Source organism: Hyla sarda, unplaced genomic scaffold (genome assembly GCF_029499605.1).
Source record: "Hyla sarda isolate aHylSar1 unplaced genomic scaffold, aHylSar1.hap1 scaffold_833, whole genome shotgun sequence".
Taxonomy (NCBI): Eukaryota; Metazoa; Chordata; class Amphibia; order Anura; family Hylidae; genus Hyla; species Hyla sarda.
Window position 1 is genome coordinate 1 of NW_026610860.1, and position 7,500 is coordinate 7,500.

General features: G+C 41.1%; 1 non-coding gene across 1 annotated transcript; it reads right to left on the bottom strand.

The window, feature by feature from the left end:
• Window positions 1-337: 337 nt before the first annotated feature.
• On the bottom strand, window positions 338-525 carry LOC130347301 (U2 spliceosomal RNA). The gene has a single exon (XR_008885262.1). It is a non-coding gene; the product is annotated as a U2 spliceosomal RNA (small nuclear RNA).
• Window positions 526-7,500: the final 6,975 nt, after the last annotated feature.

Sequence of the window (7,500 nt, forward strand, 5' to 3'; positions counted from 1 at the left end):
CACAACTGTTCCCTAACCCTAACCCTAACCCTAACCCTAACCCTAACCCTAACCCTAACCCTAACCCTAACCCTAACCCTAACCCTAACCCTAACCCTAACCCTAACCCTAACCCTAACCCTAACCCTAACCCTAACCCTAACTTCCTGGTACATTTCAACTTAAGGAGAGAACAAAAATGTGTTTAAAATTGTATTCAAAATCGTATAAGCCACACCCCTTTTGTTTCGGAAAACCCTCACCCTCATACTAGTTTCCAGGTACATTTCAACTTAAGGAGAGCATCAAAAGTACCTCGGCTCTAGACCCTCTCAGCCTCATGGCGAGACCCGGAGGGAACAGGTCACATCGGGGCAGCCGTCGAGCTGATTCCTCAGAACCAGCCCCGGAAAGCCCTGGTACACCTGCATCCTCCATGCAGCACCCATCCCCACCAGCCCCATACCGGCGTTACTGTCCACCGGCATGAAAAACTGATAAGAACAGATACTACACTTGATCTTAGCCAAAAGGCCGAGAAGCGACATTTAAAATTGTATGAGCCAAACAACTGTTCCACAACCCTAACCCTAACAACAACAATAACCATAACCCTAACCCTAACCCTAACTTCCTGGTACATTTCAACTTAAGGAGAGAACAAAAATGTGTTTAAAATTGTATTTAAAATCGTATAAGCCACACCCCTTTTGTTTCGGAAAACCCTCCCCCTCACCCTCATACTAGTTTCCAGGTACATTTCAACTTAAGGAGAGCATCAAATGACATTTAAAATTGTATGAGCCAAACAACTGTTCCACAACCCTAACCCTAACCCTAACCCTAACCCTAACCCTAACCCTAACCCTAACCCTAACCCTAACCCTAACCCTAACCCTAACCCTAACCCTAACCCTAACCCTAACCCTAACCCTAACCCTAACCCTAACCCTAACCCTAACCCTAACCCCCTGGTACAATTCAACTTAAGGAGAGAACAAAAATGTGTTTAAAATTGTATTCAAAATCATATAAGCCACACCCCTTTTGTTTCGGAAAACCCTCCCCCTCACCCTCATACTAGTTTCCAGGTACATTTCAACTTAAGGAGAGCATCAAATGACATTTAAAATTGTATGAGCCAAACAACTGTTCCACTACCATAACCATAACCCTAACCCTAACCCTAACCCTAACCCTAACTTCCTGGTACATTTCAACTTAAGGAGAGATCAAAAATGTGTTCAAAATCGTATTCAAAATCGTATAAGCCACACCCCTTTTCTGTCGGAAAACCCTCCCCCTCACCCTCATACTAGATTCCAGGTACATTTCAACTTAAGGAGAGCATCAAATGACATTTAAAATTGTATGAGCCACACAACTGTTCTACAACCCAAACACAAACCCAAACCCTAACTACCTGGTACATTTCAACTTAAGGAGAGAACAAAAATGTGTTTAAAATTGTATTCAAAATCATATAAGCCACACCCCTTTTTTGTCGGGAAACCCTCCCCCTCACCCTCATACTAGTTTCCAGGTACATTTCAACTTAAGGAGAGCATCAAATGACATTTAAAATTGTATGAGCCAAACAACTGTTCCACAACCCTAACCCTAACCCTAACCCTAACCCTAACCCTAACCCTAACCCTAACCCTAACCCTAACCCTAACCCTAACCCTAACCCTAACCCTAACCCTAACCCTAACCCTAACCCTAACCCTAACCCTAACCCTAACCCTAACCTCCTGGTACATTTCAACTTAAGGAGAGAACAAAAATGTGTTCAAAATCGTATAAGCCACATCCCTTTTCTGTCGGAAAACCCTCCCCCTCACCCTCATACTAGTTTCCAGGTACATTTTAACTTAAGGAGAGCATCAAATGACATTTAAAATTGTATGAGCCACACAACTGTTCCCTAACCCTAACCCTAACCCTAACCCTAACCCTAACCCTAACCCTAACCCTAACCCTAACTTCCTGGTACATTTCAACTTAAGGAGAGAACAAAAATGTGTTTAAAATTGTATTCAAAATCGTATAAGCCACACCCCTTTTCTGTCGGAAAACCCTCCCCCTCACCCTCATACTAGTTTCCAGGTACATTTCAACTTAAGGAGAGCATCAAATGACATTTAAAATTGTATGAGCCACACAACTGTTCTACAACCCAAACACAAACCCAAACCCTAACTTCCTGGTACATTTCAACTTAAGGAGAGAACAAAAATGTGTTTAAAATTGTATTCAAAATCGTATAAGCCACACCCCTTTTCTGTCAGAAAACCCTCCCCCTCACCCTCATACTAGTTTCCAGGTACATTTCAACTTAAGGAGAGCATCAAATGACATTTAAAATTGTATGAGCCACACAACTGTTCTACAACCCAAACACAAACCCAAACCCTAACTACCTGGTACATTTCAACTTAAGGAGAGATCAAAAATGTGTTCAAAATCGTATTCAAAATCGTATAAGCCACACCCCTTTTCTGTCGGAAAACCCTCCCCCTCACCCTCATACTAGATTCCAGGTACATTTCAACTTAAGGAGAGCATCAAATGACATTTAAAATTGTATGAGCCACACAACTGTTCTACAACCCAAACACAAACCCAAACCCTAACTTCCTGGTACATTTCAACTTAAGGAGAGAACAAAAATGTGTTTAAAATTGTATTCAAAATTGTATAAGCCACACCCCTTTTCTGTCGGAAAACCCTCCCCCTCACCCTCATACTAGTTTCCAGGTACATTTCAACTTAAGGAAAGCATCAAATGACATTTAAAATTCTATGAGCCACACAACTGTTCTACAACCCGAACACAAACCCAAACCCTAACTACCTGGTACATTTCAACTTAAGGAGAGAACAAAAATGTGTTTAAAATTGTATTCAAAATCATATAAGCCACACCCCTTTTTTGTCGGGAAACCCTCCCCCTCACCCTCATACTAGTTTCCAGGTACATTTCAACTTAAGGAGAGCATCAAATGACATTTAAAATTGTATGAGCCAAACAACTGTTCCACAACCCTAACCCTAACCCTAACCCTAACCCTAACCCTAACCCTAACCCTAACCCTAACCCTAACCCTAACCCTAACCCTAACCCTAACCCTAACCCTAACCCTAACCCTAACCCTAACCCTAACCCTAACCCTAACCCTAACCCTAACCTCCTGGTACATTTCAACTTAAGGAGAGAACAAAAATGTGTTCAAAATCGTATAAGCCACATCCCTTTTCTGTCGGAAAACCCTCCCCCTCACCCTCATACTAGTTTCCAGGTACATTTTAACTTAAGGAGAGCATCAAATGACATTTAAAATTGTATGAGCCACACAACTGTTCCCTAACCCTAACCCTAACCCTAACCCTAACCCTAACCCTAACCCTAACCCTAACCCTAACCCTAACCCTAACCCTAACCCTAACCCTAACCCTAACCCTAACCCTAACCCTAACCCTAACCCTAACCCTAACCCTAACTTCCTGGTACATTTCAACTTAAGGAGAGAACAAAAATGTGTTTTAAATTGTATTCAAAATCGTATAAGCCACACCCCTTTTGTTTCAGAAAACCCTCCCCCTCACCCTCATACTAGTTTCCAGGTACATTTCAACTTAAGGAGAGCATCAAATGACATTTAAAATTGTATGAGCCAAACAACTGTTCCACAACCCTAACCCTAACCCTAACCCTAACCCTAACCCTAACCCTAACCCTAACCCTAACCCTAACCCTAACCCTAACCCTAACCCTAACAACCCTAACCCTAACCCTAACCCTAACCCTAACCCTAACCCTAACTTCCTGGTACATTTCAACTTAAGGAGAGAACAAAAATGTGTTCAAAATCATATTCAAAATCGTATAAGCCACACCCCTTTTCTGTCGGAAAACCCTCCCCCTCACCCTCATACTAGATTCCAGGTACATTTCAACTTAAGGAGAGCATCAAATGACATTTAAAATTGTATGAGCCACACAACTGTTCTACAACCCAAACCCAAACCCAAACCCTAACTTCCTGGTACATTTCAACTTAAGGAGAGAACAAAAATGTGTTTAAAATTGTATTCAAAATCGTATAAGCCACACCCCTTTTGTTTCGGAAAACCCTCCCCCTCACCCTCATACTAGTTTCCAGGTACATTTCAACTTAAGGAGAGCATCAAATGACATTTAAAATTGTATGAGCCAAACAACTGTTCCACAACCCTAACCCTAACAACAACAATAACCATAACCCTAACCCTAACCCTAACTTCCTGGTACATTTCAACTTAAGGAGAGAACAAAAATGTGTTTAAAATTGTATTTAAAATCGTATAAGCCACACCCCTTTTGTTTCGGAAAACCCTCCCCCTCACCCTCATACTAGTTTCCAGGTACATTTCAACTTAAGGAGAGCATCAAATGACATTTAAAATTGTATGAGCCAAACAACTGTTCCACAACCCTAACCCTAACCCTAACCCTAACCCTAACCCTAACCCTAACCCTAACCCTAACCCTAACCCTAACCCTAACCCTAACCCTAACCCTAACCCTAACCCTAACCCTAACCCTAACCCTAACCCTAACCCTAACTTCCTGGTACATTTCAACTTAAGGAGAGAACAAAAATGTGTTCAAAATCATATTCAAAATCGTATAAGCCACACCCCTTTTCTGTCGGAAAAACCTCCCCCTCACCCTCATACTAGATTCCAGGTACATTTCAACTTAAGGAGAGCATCAAATGACATTTAAAATTGTATGAGCCACACAACTGTTCTACAACCCAAACCCAAACCCAAACCCTAACTTCCTGGTACATTTCAACTTAAGGAGAGAACAAAAATGTGTTTAAAATTGTATTCAAAATCGTATAAGCCACACCCCTTTTGTTTCGGAAAACCCTCCCCCTCACCCTCATACTAGTTTCCAGGTACATTTCAACTTAAGGAGAGCATCAAATGACATTTAAAATTGTATGAGCCAAACAACTGTTCCACAACCCTAACCCTAACAACAACAATAACCATAACCCTAACCCTAACCCTAACTTCCTGGTACATTTCAACTTAAGGAGAGAACAAAAATGTGTTTAAAATTGTATTTAAAATCGTATAAGCCACACCCCTTTTGTTTCGGAAAACCCTCCCCCTCACCCTCATACTAGTTTCCAGGTACATTTCAACTTAAGGAGAGCATCAAATGACATTTAAAATTGTATGAGCCAAACAACTGTTCCACAACCCTAACCCTAACCCTAACCCTAACCCTAACCCTAACCCTAACCCTAACCCTAACCCTAACCCTAACCCTAACCCTAACCCTAACCCTAACCCTAACCCTAACCCTAACCCTAACCCTAACCCTAACCCTAACCCTAACCCTAACCCTAACCCTAACCCTAACCCCCTGGTACAATTCAACTTAAGGAGAGAACAAAAATGTGTTTAAAATTGTATTCAAAATCGTATAAGCCACACCCCTTTTGTTTCGGAAAACCCTCCCCCTCACCCTCATACTAGTTTCCAGGTACATTTCAACTTAAGGAGAGCATCAAATGACATTTAAAATTGTATGAGCCAAACAACTGTTCCACTACCCTAACCCTAACCCTAACCCTAACCCTAACCCTAACTTCCTGGTACATTTCAACTTAAGGAGAGATCAAAAATGTGTTCAAAATCGTATTCAAAATCGTATAAGCCACACCCCTTTTCTGTCGGAAAACCCTCCCCCTCACCCTCATACTAGATTCCAGGTACATTTCAACTTAAGGAGAGCATCAAATGACATTTAAAATTGTATGAGCCACACAACTGTTCTACAACCCAAACACAAACCCAAACCCTAACTTCCTGGTACATTTCAACTTAAGGAGAGAACAAAAATGTGTTTAAAATTGTATTCAAAATCGTATAAGCCACACCCCTTTTCTGTCGGAAAACCCTCCCCCTCACCCTCATACTAGTTTCCAGGTACATTTCAACTTAAGGAGAGCATCAAATGACATTTAAAATTGTATGAGCCACACAACTGTTCTACAACCCAAACACAAACCCAAACCCTAACTACCTGGTACATTTCAACTTAAGGAGAGAACAAAAATGTGTTTAAAATTGTATTCAAAATCATATAAGCCACACCCCTTTTTTGTCGGAAAACCCTCCCCCTCACCCTCATACTAGTTTCCAGGTACATTTCAACTTAAGGAGAGCATCAAATGACATTTAAAATTGTATGAGCCACACAACTGTTCTACAACCCAAACACAAACCCAAACCCTAACTTCCTGGTACATTTCAACTTAAGGAGAGAACAAAAATGTGTTTAAAATTGTATTCAAAATCGTATAAGCCACACCCCTTTTCTGTCGGAAAACCCTCCCCCTCACCCTCATACTAGTTTCCAGGTACATTTCAACTTAAGGAGAGCATCAAATGACATTTAAAATTGTATGAGCCACACAACTGTTCTACAACCCAAACACAAACCCAAACCCTAACTTCCTGGTACATTTCAACTTAAGGAGAGAACAAAAATGTGTTTAAAATTGTATTCAAAATCGTATAAGCCACACCCCTTTTCTGTCGGAAAACCCTCCCCCTCACCCTCATACTAGTTTCCAGGTACATTTCAACTTAAGGAGAGCATCAAATGACATTTAAAATTGTATGAGCCACACAACTGTTCTACAACCCAAACACAAACCCAAACCCTAACTACCTGGTACATTTCAACTTAAGGAGAGATCAAAAATGTGTTCAAAATCGTATTCAAAATCGTATAAGCCACACCCCTTTTCTGTCGGAAAACCCTCCCCCTCTTCCTCATACTAGTTTCCAGGTACATTTCAACTTAAGGAGAGCATCAAATGACATTTAAAATTGTATGAGCCACACAACCCTAACCCTAACCCTAACCCTAACCCTAACCCTAACCCTAACCCTAACCCTAACCCTAACCCTAACCCTAACCCTAACCCTAACCCTAACCCTAACCCTAACCCTAACCCTAACCCTAACCCTAACCCTGACTTCCTGGTACATTTCAACTTATGGAGAGAACAAAAATGTGTTTAAAATTGTATTCAAAATCGTATAAGCCACACCCCTTTTGTTTCGGAAAACCCTCCCCCTCACCCTCATACTAGTTTCCAGGTACATTTCAACTTAAGGAGAGCATCAAATGACATTTAAAATTGTATGAGCCACACAACTGTTCCCTAACCCTAACCCTAACCCTAACCCTAACCCTAACCCTAACCCTAACCCTAACCCTAACCCTAACCCTAACCCTAACCCTAACCCTAACCCTAACTTCCTGGTACATTTCAACTTAAGGAGAGAACAAAAATGTGTTTAAAATTGTATTCAAAATCGTATAAGCCACACCCCTTTTGTTTCGGAAAACCCTCACCCTCATACTAGTTTCCAGGTACATTTCAACTTAAGGAGAGCATCAAATGACATTTAAAATTGTATGAGCCACACAACTGTTCCACAACC